General features: G+C 36.3%; 1 non-coding gene across 1 annotated transcript; it reads left to right on the forward strand.

Annotated features, from left to right (window-relative positions):
- Positions 1–9,684: 9,684 nt before the first annotated feature.
- TRNAL-UAA (transfer RNA leucine (anticodon UAA)) lies at positions 9,685–9,766 on the forward strand. Its single transcript has one exon. It is a non-coding gene; the product is annotated as a tRNA-Leu (tRNA).
- Positions 9,767–15,250: the final 5,484 nt, after the last annotated feature.

A 15,250-nucleotide genomic window follows, 5' to 3' on the forward strand; every position in this document is an offset into this window, starting at 1 on the left:
ACAAGTGTGGATACTTTTGTTTCATCTGATCCTCTCGTTCCCAAGTAAACTCAGGACCTCTTCGAGCATTCCAACGAACCTTAACGATTGGTATGTTGCTCTGCTTGAGCTGTTTAACTTCACGATCCATGATTTCGATTGGTTCTTCGATGAATTGTAGTTTCTCATCGACATGGATTTCTTCAAGAGGAATGGTGAGGTCTTCCTTTGCAAGACACTTCTTAAGGTTTGAGACGTGAAAGGTATTGTGTACTCCGGCGAGTTGTTGCGGTAACTCGAGTCGATAAGCTACCGGTCCAATGCGTTCGATGATCTTGAACGGGCCTACATATCTTGGGTTCAGTTTACCTCTTTTACCGAAACGTATTACACCTTTCCAAGGTGACACCTTTAGCATAACCATGTCCCCAATCTGAAACTCTAATGGTTTCCTTCGGACATCGGCGTAGCTCTTTTGGCGACTTCGGGCTGTTTTCAATCTCTCCTTGATTTGTACTATCTTCTCAGTCGTTTCGTGTATGATCTCGGGACCAGTTAATTGTCGATCTCCTACTTCATTCCAACAGATAGGAGATCTACACTTCCTTCCATACAATGCTTCGAATGGTGCAGCTTTAATGCTTGCATGATAACTATTATTATACGAAAATTCTGCTAACGGTAGATACTTATCCCATCCGTTTCCAAAATCGATCACACATGCCCTGAGCATGTCTTCAAGAGTCTGAATCGTTCTTTCACTCTGCCCGTCGGTTTGCGGATGATATGCGGTACTCATATCTAAACGAGTTCCTAGTGCCTCCTGCAGTGATTGCCAGAACTTTGAGGTAAATCTACTATCACGATCGGATATAATGGAAATAGGTATTCCATGCCTTGAAACAATTTCCTTTATATACAATCGTAATAGTTTCTCCATTCTATCCGTTTCCTTTATAGGCAAGAAATGTGCAGATTTGGTAAGACGATCAACAATCACCCAAATGGTGTCGTATCCCCAGGCAGTCTTTGGTAACTTCGTGATGAAATCCATGGTAATACCATCCCATTTCCATTCTGGGATTTCTGGTTGTTGAAGTAACCCTGATGGTTTCTGGTGTTCTGCCTTGACCTTGGAACAAGTTAAACACTCCCCAACATATGTTGCAACGTCTGTCTTTAAGTTAGGCCACCAATAATGTGTCTTAAGATCTTGATACATCTTTCCAACTCCAGGATGTATCGAGTATCTTGTCTTATGTGCCTCGTTCAATATCAACTTCCTTAATCCACCCAACTTCGGTACCCAAATACGGTTTGCAAAATATCGAATTCCATCTTCCCGTATAACGAGTTGCTTCTCATACTTCTTCATTATTTCATTTCCTATATTTTCTTTAGTAAGTGCTTCTCGTTGAACTTCTTTGATTTGTGAGTTGAGATTCATGCGAATTTTTATGTTCATCGCTCGTACTCGAATTGGTTCTCGTTCCTTTCTGCTTAGTGCGTCAGCCACCACATTCGCTTTCCCGAGATGATAACGAATTTCACAATCATAGTCATTTATTAACTCGACCCACCTACGTTGCCTCATGTTCAGCTGTTTCTGATCAAAAATATGTTGAAGACTTTTATGATCAGTAAACACAGTGCATCTAACCCCATATAAGTAGTGTCTCCATATCTTTAACGCAAACACGACTGCTCCCAGTTCTAGATCATGCGTCGTATAATTCCGCTCGTGAATCTTCAATTGTCGAGATGCGTATGCAATAACTTTCTTTCGTTGCATAAGAACACAACCAAAACCTTGTCGCGAAGCGTCACAATATATTTCAAAATCATCGTTCCCTTCAGGTAACGATAAAATAGGCGCCGTAGTTAACTTCTTCTTCAGTAATTGAAATGCGTTCTCCTGCTCCGAGGTCCATTCGTATTTCTTCCCTTTTTGCGTTAATGCTGTCAACGGCTTAGCTATTCGGGAAAAATCTTGAATAAACCTTCTATAATAACCGGCTAAACCCAAAAATTGGCGTATCTGCATTGGTGTTTTAGGAGTCTCCCATTTTTCAATGGCTTCAATTTTTGCTGGATCAACCTGAATTCCTTTGCTACTAACAACGTGACCAAGAAATTGCACTTCTTTCAACCAGAAAGCACACTTAGAAAATTTAGCGTATAGCTGTTCTTTTCTCAACAACTCTAATATCAACCTTAAATGCTGCTCATGCTCTTGCTCACTCTTGGAATAGATAAGAATGTCATCAATGAAAACGATAACAAACTTATCTAAATACGGACTACAAACTCGATTCATGAGGTCCATGAATACAGCTGGCGCATTCGTCAATCCAAACGGCATGACCAAAAATTTGTAATGACCATAACGTGTCCGAAAAGCAGTTTTTGGAATGTCCTCTTCTTTGACACGTAGTTGATGATAGCCCGATCTTAGGTCGATTTTCGAATAAACACATGATCCCTGGAGTTGATCAAATAAGTCGTCAATTCTCGGTAGTGGATACCGATTTTTGATAGTTAACTTATTTAATTCACGATAATCTATACACATCCTAAAAGATCCATCTTTCTTTTTAACAAATAGAATCGGAGCTCCCCACGGTGAAGTACTTGGTCGTATGAATCCATGATCCAGTAATTCTTTTAACTGACTCTGAAGTTCTTTTAACTCGGACGGTGCAAGTCTATATGGAGCACGAGCCACTGGTGCGGCTCCTGGTACTAAATCTATTTGAAATTCTACAGATCTAAATGGAGGTAATCCCGGCAACTCTTCTGGAAAAACTTCAGGAAAATCTCTTGCCACAGGCACGTCGTTGATGCACTTCTCTTTTTCTTTCTTTTCGACTTTATTAACATGTGCTAAGATAGCATAGCACCCTTTCTTCAAGCACTTTTGAGCTTTCAAATAACTAATGAGTTTTAGCTTTGAGTTACCCTTCTCTCCATAAATCATCACCGGCATTCTATCCTTACAAGGAATGCGAATTGCCTTCTTGGCACACACAACTTCAGCTCCTACTTTGGACATCCAGTCCATGCCGACTATTACATCAAAACTTCCTAATTCTACGGGTATTAAGTCAATTTTAAATGTTTCTCCGGCTAAATTTATTTTACAATCACGGCAAATTTTATCGGCTTTAATTAGTTTACCATTAGCTAACTCAATCATGTACTTAGCATCTAGAGGTAATGATGAACAATTCAATTTAGCGTAAAAGCCTCTACTCACGTAACTTCTATCGGCACCAGTATCAAATATAATAGATGCGGATAAGTTATTAATGGTAAACGTACCCGTAACAAGCTCTGGGTCTTCACACGCCTCTCTAGCATTAATAACAAATGCTCTTCCACGTGCAGATCCATTATTCTTCTCTGGATTCAGACACTGGCTCTTATAGTGACCTTGTTTTCCACACCCATAACAAGTAATGGTAGCCAAAGCAGTTCTATTTGCATTGGTGGCAGGAGTCTTGGTACCATTTGTATTTGTAACGAGAGCCCTACAATCTTCAACAAGATGACCCTTTCGATTACATTTGTTGCATACCACATTACAGTAGCCAGAGTGATGTTTGTGGCATCGGTTGCATAAAGGATTTTATCCTTTGTAACCAAAGCTTGAACCACCACCTGCACCTTGTATGGTTTCTTGTTTCTTAAAAGATTGTTGTTGGTTACCTCGATCATAATTTCCATTCCACTTTCTTTTGTTACCTGATACCTTCACATCAGTATTGGATGCTTTCTTATCCATGATGACCTGATCCATTAGCTCGTTTGCCATGGTTATAGCTTCATGAATTGTCTTAGGTTTCGATGCTGTAACGTTTGCCTTGACCTTTTTGGGCAAACCATCTTTGTACATTTCAATCTTCCGTTCTTCGGTTGGAACCAATTCAGGACATAGCAAAACTAATTCCATGAATCGCTGATTGTAGTTGGTGATTTCAGTACCAACAACCTTCAGGCTTCGTAATTCATCTTCCAACTTCCTAACCTCGTTCCTTGGACAATACTCGTTGATTAACATTGTTTTGAATTCTTCCCAAGGAGTATCATAAGCTACATCTCCTCCTACAGCCTTCACATAATTTTTCCACCACGTGAGTGCACTATCTTGTAAAGTGCACGATGCATACTTGGTCATGTCCTTTTCAACACAACCACTGATTTTAAACACAGTCTCCATCTTTTCTATCCACCGGGTTAAACCGATTGGTCCTTCTGTTCCACTGAATGATGAGGGCTTGCAAGCTTGAAAAGTTTTGTAAGTGCACCCCACACGAGGATTTGGGTTAACTGCAGCACCTCTTGCAGCCTCGACCCATAATATTCTGTCGTTCACTCGTTGATTGATGAGTTCCTGGATTTCTTGTTCCGTCATTCGGTTCAATCGCGCCATATTCTTCTATAAGAATGAAAAGAAAATAATTATTCACATGGAATATTATAGATGTAGTGTATATTTACAGTACATTATAGCTTATTAATAATATGAACCAGGTATTATTATAAAAGCCTTTTCTTCTTATTAGCGTTTTATAATTATATCTAGGGTAGTACCTACCCGTTAATGTCCATACTTAATAGCTTAGTACAGAATCAATTACTACCATCTAAATAATACTTAACCATGGAAAATTATTGCATTTCACACTTCACTATTTTACATATGCTTATCTTATATCGAACATTAAGCAAACCACACTAATAATATTATACAAAACATTATATGATCCCATGGTTTAATACGGCAGCGCATCGTTTGGTCTATTTTCCAGGACGTTTAGGTTCAAGGAATGGCCTAACGCTTATCCTAGCTGTCTGCCTATATTTTGGCTGTGGGGCTGAAGAACTGGATGCCGGGACAGCACGAATAGGAATAGCGGGAATAGGGGTGGTAGTGTCTAGTGGAGTTGGTGCCACATCATCCTTACTAAACTCGGGATTTGAATTTTCTAATTCATTAGCCTTTCGTTTCTTTCCTAGTTCGAACTCGTCTTTTGTAATTTCCTGTATTTCTTCCTCGGGTTCACTTTCCTCCTCGGGTTCACTTTCCTCCTCGGGTTCACTTTCCTCCTCGGGTTCACTTTCCTCCTCGGGTTCACTTTCCGGGTTCTCTATAGTCGGTTCATCCGGAATTTGTGAGTCTTCCCCAAAGATATTATTTTCGTCATCGGATAGGTTAATGACTGGAACACCATCTGAAGATTCTGGTTCGGAGTCGCTGAATGTGATAACAAGTTTTGAGCCCGACATCTATCACACAACAACTAACCCATTAGTACTACATAATATTTACATATAAATTTTAACCAACAATGATAAGCAATGGTTTTTAAATCAGACCCGGTAAAAGTCCAGACTTACTAATGTATCCTAACGACTTATCAGTTAGACACACTAATGCAAATCTGGTTCGCTAAGACCACCGCTCTGATACCACATGTCATAACCCGTCCTTAACCATAAGAACGTGTTAGATAACGTATGATTTCATTGCGAGGTATTGACCTCTATATGCGACATTTTTTTAAAAGAGAAACTGCATATATTATACATTACAAACCATAACCATTATTTTTGTTACAAGCTTTAGACAATAAAAAGATGATTATCGTTTAGCGATAATCTTCGACTTACAAACTTTACATATAATGATAACAACACGATTTCGAGCATATTTTACAACACAAATCCTTGGGTATGCAGTTTTATTTTTGACACAAATATGCGTACGCAAGATCCTGCTCAAATTCAACATAATGCAGCGGAAGCTTTAGTAATCACCTGAGAATAGACATGTTTTAAAAGGTCAACATAAAGTTAGTGAGATATAGGTTTAATGCCGGCAACAATATATATATATAGACCACAAGATTTCGTATATAAACAGTTTAATAAAAATATTCTAAGTGGTTGAGCACTTGGTAACCATACTTAACATTTAATCACGTCGCATATTCCCTTTATTATGAAATCTTACTACACCGTACCAAGTGTAGTCACGAAACGAAGTACTGTGCAACCGTTGAATACTGGTCGTCCAGTCCGGTTGGGGTTGTCAGGCCCGATAGATCTATCAACAGGATTCGCGTTTACAATACCGCTGTAAATAACAGTTACCAAGCTACAGGAAAGTATGCCAGTGGTACAACTCAACGTAGAATATATTTTTCAGTTACTTGTGTCCATATCGTAAAACATAAAATACATGTATTCTCATCCCGAAATATTTAGAGTTTAAAAGTGGGACTATATACTCACTTTCGTCTTGAAGATATATATATAATTTGACTTGGTCTCCGGTTGATATCACGAACCTATCCATATATAATATATCAATACCTTTTCTTTTTAAACAAACGTCACATATATATACTTGTTATACTTTTAATACTTTGAATAATTCCTTAGTCCGTAGTTAGCAGTTCGTTGTTAGTAATTCAATTTTAATGGTTCATTTTTAGATGTTTAATATACCCGCAATGAAATAAATAAAACCCCCAACGAAATAAATAAAACCCCATCGTATATGTATTGGTCGAGATTAATCTTGACCCATGGTACCGGTGTTGTCAAATGACGTGTTGCGTACATAAAGTACCGGTGTTGTCAAATGACGTGTTGCGTACAATCATGGGATCTTATGATTAATCTTCTCGTGTTGTTTACGGGTGATCCTGAACCATATAAAATTGAATTATAAGTACATATATATAAAATATCATGTTAACTTAAAAAGATGTGATTTATTTAATTTTTTCCCAATTATTTTCGTGGCTAAACTAGTCTTGGATATCCGATTTTGTTTCGGTCATAGTTTCTTCGTTACAACTCCGTTTTCGTTGATTCAACTTGCCATCTCCTTGGATCGAGTCCCTCTTTAAGACTATGAACTGTAAATACCTTAGTTTGTATTCAAAATAACACGGCATAGGTCAAACTTTAGTGAAACTTATGAAGTTAATCATTTTCCATCATGTAAACAACCTCAAATGATTATTTTTCTAAAAATACTTATACTTTGAGTTAAATCATGAAATTTTTATGTGTTATCATATTCATAGTAAAAATCATTTTTCCAGAAAATAAACCTCCAATTCAAAGTTTAAGATGGTTTTTAATTATCCAACCCAAAACAGCCCCCGGTTGCACTCCGACGTCGTAAATTCAGTTTTTAAGGTGTTCTTTGAAAAACCAAGTTATACCTTGTTAAGTTAGCATATAATTAAGATATGTTACAGGTCTTGAAGTATTTTAAAAGTTAAGTTAGAAGGATCTATTTAGTTTGCGAACAAGTTTGAAATCATTCAAACTATGTTCTAGTTTATAAACTCTTATATATATAGCTTTAAATATATGAATTGAAAAAGAGTTGAAGTAGAGTTTTTACCTCAAGTTTAAAATGTAAAGTTGCTGGAAAGAAGTAGTAAAATAAAAGTTGAGAGAGTTCTTGCAAGTGTGTGTGAAAATTGGAAGTAAAATTTGGAAAATGAATGTGTAAAAATGAGTTAGAAATGGTGCTTATTTATAGGCTTGAAAATTTGGTTTTTAGTGAAAATATCTAAGATAAGTTAAAATTTATTATGTCATGAATGACATATTATTCCAATAATTGAAGATTTCTATTGGTATATACCAATAGTAAATACTTCTAGAAGCTGTGTATAGTACCCTAGATATACGTATAGGATTATTGAGGAAACGGAACGAGAATTCAAATATAACTATCTTTTGTAAATATACTTATATTGTTTTATGTATAAAAGCCCTTTAAAACTGATTAAATACATTACTTATACGATATATGTATAAACATTATAAATCATCAGTATTTATGTCAAATAACGTTACGTAGGTTATTGTTTTGAAAACGTAAGTTAGTAGTTTCAAAATATACTTATGACTTTTTGTTATTAATACAAAATGAGATATTAAAACATCCTTAGATCATGTTAAATATGTATGTATAATTATCATATATTGTATAGTTCGTGATATCATCGGTCAAACTAGACGGTCAAACGTTGTGTAAAACTCTTTTCAAAAACATAAGTCTCAACAATTTGGATTGCTTATCATGTTGGTAAGGTTTAATTTATGTAAATATTAATCTCATAAGTATAGAACGATCGGAAAAGTGCGGGTCGTTACAGAAAGTGTTTGTAGGTGTTTTTGGTCGTTGGTGTATGGATTAGATATAAAGGATATGTAATTTTGTTTTCAAGTAAATAAGTCATGAATGATTACTCATATTTTTGTAATTTTATGAGATATTTCATGCTAGTTGCCAAATGATGGTTCCCACATGTGTTAGGTGACTCACATGGGCTGCTAAGAGCTGATCATTGGAGTGTATATACCAATAGTACATACATCTAAAAGCTGTGTATTGTACGAGTACGAATACGGGTGCATACGAGTAGAATTGTTGATGAAACTGAACGAGGATGTAATTGTAAGCATTTTTGTTAAGTAGAAGTATTTTGATAAGTGTGTTGAAGTCTTTCAAAAGTGTATAAATACATATTAAAACACTACATGTATATACATTTTAACTGAGTAGTTAAGTCATCGTTAGTCGTTACATGTAAGTGTTGTTTTGAAACCTTTAGGTTAACGATCTTGTTAAATGTTGTTAACCCAATGTTTATAATATCAAATGAGATTTTAAATTATTATATTATCATGATATTATCATGTATGAATATCTCTTAATATGATATATATACATTAAATGTCTTTACAACGATAATCGTTACATATATGTCTCGTTTAAAAATCATTAAGTTAGTAGTCTTGTTTTTACATATGTAGTTCATTGTTAATATACTTAATGATATATTTACTTATCATAGTATCATGTTAACTATATATATATCCATATATATGTCATCATATAGTTTTTACAAGTTTTAACGTTCGTGAATCACCGGTCAACTTGGGTGGTCAATTGTCTATATGAAACATATTTCAATTAATCAAGTCTTAACAAGTTTGATTGCTTAACATGTTGGAAACATTTAATCATGTAAATATCAATCTCAATTAATATATATAAACATGGAAAAGTTCGGGTCACTACACCGCGCGATGCCGCGGGGTCTTTGGGTTGCGTATACATAGGTAACGGAGCATATTATAGGTGTGTATATGTATTGAATGTAGTCCGATGTATTGAGCGTTTTTTAAGTGTCCGTTTCGCGTATAGTTAGTCCCGTTGTGTTCGTAAGATTTTTTTGAGTTGAACGGTGGGCTCGGAAAAATTTAACTCGCACCGAGCGAGAAGATAGGACCCGCTAAAAATTCGGGTGGAATTTGTTTTTTCTATTTTAATAAAATTGTATATTTACATTTCTTACCCCTGAGAAAATGTAAATTTGAGGAGTCGTTGTGTAAATTGAGGCAAAGGTGAGGGGTCGATTGCAGTGTGAACGCAAAGTCAAAACTACAATCACAAACAACTGAAACTACCAAAATCTTCATGAGTTTTTTTTACCCCTGAGAAAATGTAAATTTGAGGGGTCGTGTAAATTGAGGCAAAGGTGAGGGGCCGATTGCAGTGTGAACGCAAAGCCAAAACTACAATCACAAACAACTGAAACTATCCAAATCTTCATGAGTTTTAGTATTTAGGGGTAATTACATTTTTGTACCGGAAACATTCAAAAAGGTGGTTTGCCCGAGTGGTAAGGGGGAAGACTTAAGATCTTCCGCACATAAGTGCGCGTGGGTTCGAACCCCATAGCCACAAAGTGTTTTTCTCAAATTTTTTTTTTTTTTTTTTTTTTTTTTTGGCGAAATGATATTCTATATAGAAATTAGAAAATCCGCATCTTAATCATTAAACCTTTTTTTCTATCGTCTATTTGAAGTTTTATTTGTTCATTTGTTATATCATTCTAATTCTAAATATCAGGGTCGGTTCTGAAAATTTGAGTACCCTGAACGAAACGAAAAAAGGCCCTTAGACCTTAGCGAATAATATAAGCTAATTTAGAAAAACGACAATTAACGTCATGTCAAACGTTGAAGATTTGTTAAAGATTATTATTGTTACTTTATTCAATGAATCAATTCGTTAATTAAAATAAGGTGGCTCTCGCAACTCGTTATATTCTTCTATGGCTAATTTGGGGTTAGAGAAAGAAGTTGGTGCAAAGAGAGATCGAGAAAAAACAGTCAATTAGATGAAGATGTATCAGTTAATCTTCGGGTGTTTTAACAAACAGAAGTGATTTGGTTAAAGGAAAATTCGAGACATGGAAAAATAGTCCATGTAATTTTTTACACTAGTATAAATATGGCTTTCCAAAAATAAAAAATAAAAAAAAATCCACGTAATGAATATGGCTGAATAAGTATGGTTGTCCATGTAATCAGAATTCGTATTTGTCGTATTTGGTTGAATAAATATGCCTTTCCAGGAAAAAAAAATCCACGAGACTATACATAACAATGTGTTAAGTTTGGGGTTGTTCAAGTGATAAGCTAAACTTTTTTATCCCACGTCGTTGAGGAACTAAACAAAAATACCCTACAAATATAAAATCTCCGGGTTTGACTAATAATGATGAAAAAATGGATTTATTCGTTTGGGCTTGGCTTTTCTACAATTGGGCTTTGTAATTTTTGTGATAGATAAATATATTGGTTCCTAAAATTATTGGACTCTGAACAATTGTTCATAAATATATTGGGCTTCTAAAATTATTGGACCCTGAACAATTTTACATCTTGTACCCTCTGGGCCGGGCTGAACAATGGTATTGGCTTTATACCAATTATGCTTTAAGTAAATCAAATAAATAATAGCTTATGACCATCTTTAATCTTTTTGCCTTACTTTTTTACTACAAATGTCTAGTAATGACATACTAAATTAACATATGTGAATGTTAAAAATGACATATAGGTAACTTAAAACAGATATTATATGCAACGATAATTTTGAATTAAACTTGCTGAAACATACCCTTGGTTTGAAGAAGAGAATCTTTAAAAGGAAACGTGTGTGCTAAGTGAAGTCTAGTTTAATAAAATGAGTACTCTAACAAAAGTAACAAGATGGACCATTCTGGTTCTAGTTTATGATTAAAAAAATGGTAATGGTATTAGATCGCATGATTTTTTTCTAGCACATATGAGCATAACTTATTATATGAATATGTATGCAGTGCGTCATTTTGTTGTTGAATATCGGAGTAGGTGAGTCAATACTCACATGGGAATTGAATGGTATTTGGTGCTTACAATTTGTGTTAGGCAAATTTGACTACTTGCATGCATTCATACTACACCAACCCCATTTCTACTACTATAAATAGAGCCATCATATGGCTCATTTGATCATCCTAAAAATCATTTCTTTCTTTCATGTACTAAAAGAATAACTAGAGAGTTTGTGAGTAATCTCCTAATTACAAGAGATTTAAAGATTAGTGTTTATCTTTGTAATTAAAGAGAAGTGTAATTCCTATTATTCTTATTAGTGAAACGTTTTCTTTCCTTGCCCGTGGTTTTTACCCTATTGGGGTTTTCCACGTTAAATCTCGGTGTCTCTTTATTGTCGCTATTTCAATTATTACTAGCGATTTGCTATAATTCGGTGTCACTTTTCTTAACAAGTGGTATCAGAGCTAAGGTCTAATATCTAGTGTGTATTAATCTACTTATCTTATGCTCTGTGGCTGCCACGGGAGTGGATCGTCCACATCAGAAAATAAGTAGGATTATTTTCACTCGGTAAAAGTCCTTGGGTGTTATTTCAAGAAAAATAGTATTGTCAAAAAGTTGTAATTATAGCAATGTCTATGAAATTTGAAATTGAAAAGTTCAACGGGAGTAACTTCTCGTTATGAAAACTAAAGATGAAAGCTATCCTGAGAAATGATAAGTGTTTGGCGGCCATCAGTGGACGTTCTGCCGAAGTCACTGATGAAAAATGGGAAGAGATGGACGGCCAGGCTATCGCAAATCTTCATCTGGCACTAGCAGATGGCGTTTTGTCTAGCATAGAAGAAAAGAAGACGGCGAAAGAGATTTGGGATCACCACGTAAAATTGTACGAGACCAAATCACTCCACAACAAGATATTCCTTAAGAGGAAACTTTATGCGCTACACATGAATGAATCTACTTCAGTTAATGAGCACATTAATTCTTTGAATACTCTATTTTCTCAACTCACTTCATTAAGTTGCAATATAGAGCCAAAAGAACGTGCTGAACTTTTACTTCAGAGTCTACCTGACTCGTATGATCAACTCATTATTAACTTAACCAATAATGTTCTCTCAGAGTATCTAGTCTATGATGAAGTTGCGGCTGCTATTCTAGAAGAAGAAAATCGGCGCAATAACAAGGAGGACAAACAGGCTGGTTCACGACAAATGGAGGCCTTGGTGGTGTCAGGAGGGAGATCAACGGAACGTGGCCCAGGTGGGAGTCACAATCATGGTAAACCGAAGTCTAAAAAGAAGAAGACCTATACATGCTACAATTGTAGCAAGAAAGGTCATCTGAAGAAGGATTGTCGGAGTTTAAATAACTCTAATCCTCAAGGAAATACTGCAAGCATTTCAGAAGATGGGACTGCTTTGGTTAGTGAAGCAGTAATAGCAAATGAAGGCAGAAAGACATTTGTTGATGTCTGGTTATTTGACTCAGGAGCTACTTTTCACATGACCCCTAGAAGAGAATGGTTCAAACAATATGAACGTATCTCGGGAGGATCTGTATACAGTTGCAGTGATCACCAACTAAAGATCATTGTAATTGGAGATATCATTCTGAAGATGCATGATGGTACAATTCGTACTATTCAAGTTGTACGACACGTGGAGGGTTTGAAGAAGAACTTATTGTCTTTAGAACAATTAGATGATCTTGGTTGTAAGATGGTGATACATGAGAAGATCATGATAATCAAGAAAGACGCGGTTGTACTTATGAAAGGAGAAAAGGTGGGTGCTAATTTATACATTCTGAAAGGCGAGACGGTACAGGAATCGGAAGCATCTGTTGCTTCGAATAGTTCAAGTGATAAAGTTGCTATGACATGGCATCAAAAGCTTGGACACATGTTTGAGCAAGGTATGAAGATTCTTGTTGAAAGAAATTTTATTCCTGGTCTTACAAAAGTATCGCTACCTTTCTGTGAGCATTGTGTAATCAGCAAGCAGCATCGCCTGAAGTTTAAAACATCAAATTCTAGAAGTAAATTGATTCTAGAATTGGTTCACTCTGATGTGTGGCAAGCACCAGTTCAATCCCTAGGAGGAGCAAAGTATTTTGTATCATTTATTGATGATTATACTAGGAGATGTTGGGTGTACCCAATCAAGAGAAAGGCGGATGTGTTTGAAGTTTTCAAAGTTTACAAAGCGCGGGTTGAACTTGAATCTGGTAAAAAGATCAAGTGTTTAAGGACTGATAATGGAGGAGAATACACTGGTGATGAATTTGATAAGTTCTACAAACAAGAAGGTATCAAAAGGCAGTTCACGACGGCATACACTCCTCAACAAAACGGAGTGGTAGAGCGGATGAACAAAACCTTATTAGATAGAACAAGGGCGATGTTGGTAACTGCAAGCTTGGGGAAATCATTCTGGGTAGAAGCAGTAAGTACTGCCTGTTACGTGATAAATCGGTCACCATCAACTGCAATTGAGTTGAAATCGCCGATGGAGATGTGGACTGAAAAAGTAGTTGATTATTCTGACCTTCATGTATTTGGAAGTCCTGTGTACGCAATGTACAATTCTCAAGAAACGACAAAGTTGGATCCAAAGTCCAGAAAGTGTTTGTTCTTGGGGTATGCTGATGGAGTTATGGGGTATCGTTTGTGGGACCCCACAGCCCACAAAGTAGTCATCAGCAGAGATATTGTCTTTACGGAAGACAAAGATCTTGAAGATGTTAGCACTTCAAAAGAAACTACACCGATACAGGTTGGAAATGAATTTCATAGAGATTCTTCTGAAGCAGTACCAGAGCACGATGAAAATCAAGTAGTCGTTGATGAAGCTCCAGCGACTCGTATTTCTAATCGGGAAAGGAAACGTCCAGGGTGGCACTCAGATTATATTATGGAAAGCAATGTTGCATATTGTCTTCTAACAGAGGAAGGAGAGCCAACAACTATTCGCGAGGCACTAAATCATTCAGATGCATCTCAGTGGATGACAGCTATGCAGGAAGAAATTGAAGCTCTTCATAAAAATAAAACATGGGAACTTGTGCCATTGCCGAAAGGTAGAAAACCTATTGGAAATAAATGGGCGTATAAGATCAAGCGAAACGGCGATGATCAAGTGGAGCGGTATCGTGCAAGACTGGTGGTTAAAGGATATGCTCAGAAAGAAGGTACATACTTTAATGAAATATTTTCTCCTGTGGTTCGACTTACGACAATTCGAGTAGTTCTAGCGATGTGTGCTACATTTAATTTGCATCTAGAGCAGCTAGATGTGAAAACTGCATTTCTTCATGGAAATCTTGAAGAAGAAATTTATATGCTTCAACCAGAAGGTTTTGAACTACAAGGAAAAAAAGAACTTGGTTTGCAGGTAAAAGAAATCTTTGTATGGTCTCAAACAGGCGCCGAGATGTTGGTACAAGAGATTTGATTCTTTCATAATGAGCCTTGAATATAACAGACTTTATGCAGACCCTTGTGCATATTTCAAGAAGTTTGGGGACAATGATTTTGTCATTTTGCTGTTATATGTAGATGACATGTTGGTTGCAGGCCCCAACAAAGATCGTATTAATAAGCTGAAGGCTCAATTGGCTAGGGAGTTTGAAATGAAAGACTTGGGTGCCGCAAACAAGATTATAGGGATGCAAATTCACCGAGACAGAGATAATAGGAAGATTTTACCTTCTCAAAAGAATTATTTGAAGAAAGTCTTGCAACGCTTCAATATGCAAGATAGTAAGCCAATCTCAACCCCACTTCCTACTAATCTCAAGTTATCCTCCGTTATGTGTCATAGCAGTGAATATGAGAGGAAGGAGATGTCTCGCGTACCGTATGCATCATCAGTGGGAAGTTTAATGTTCACAATGATATTTACAAGACCAGACATTGCACATGCAGTGGGAGTAGTTAGTCGGTACATGGCGAATTCTGGTAAAGAGCATTGGAATGCGGTAAAGAGGATCCTTAAATACATCAAGGGAACCTTAGATGTTGCATTATGTTATGGGGAACCGAAATTTATTGTCAAAG

This window comes from Rutidosis leptorrhynchoides, chromosome 1, assembly GCF_046630445.1.
Source record: "Rutidosis leptorrhynchoides isolate AG116_Rl617_1_P2 chromosome 1, CSIRO_AGI_Rlap_v1, whole genome shotgun sequence".
Lineage (NCBI taxonomy): Eukaryota > Viridiplantae > Streptophyta > Magnoliopsida > Asterales > Asteraceae > Rutidosis > Rutidosis leptorrhynchoides.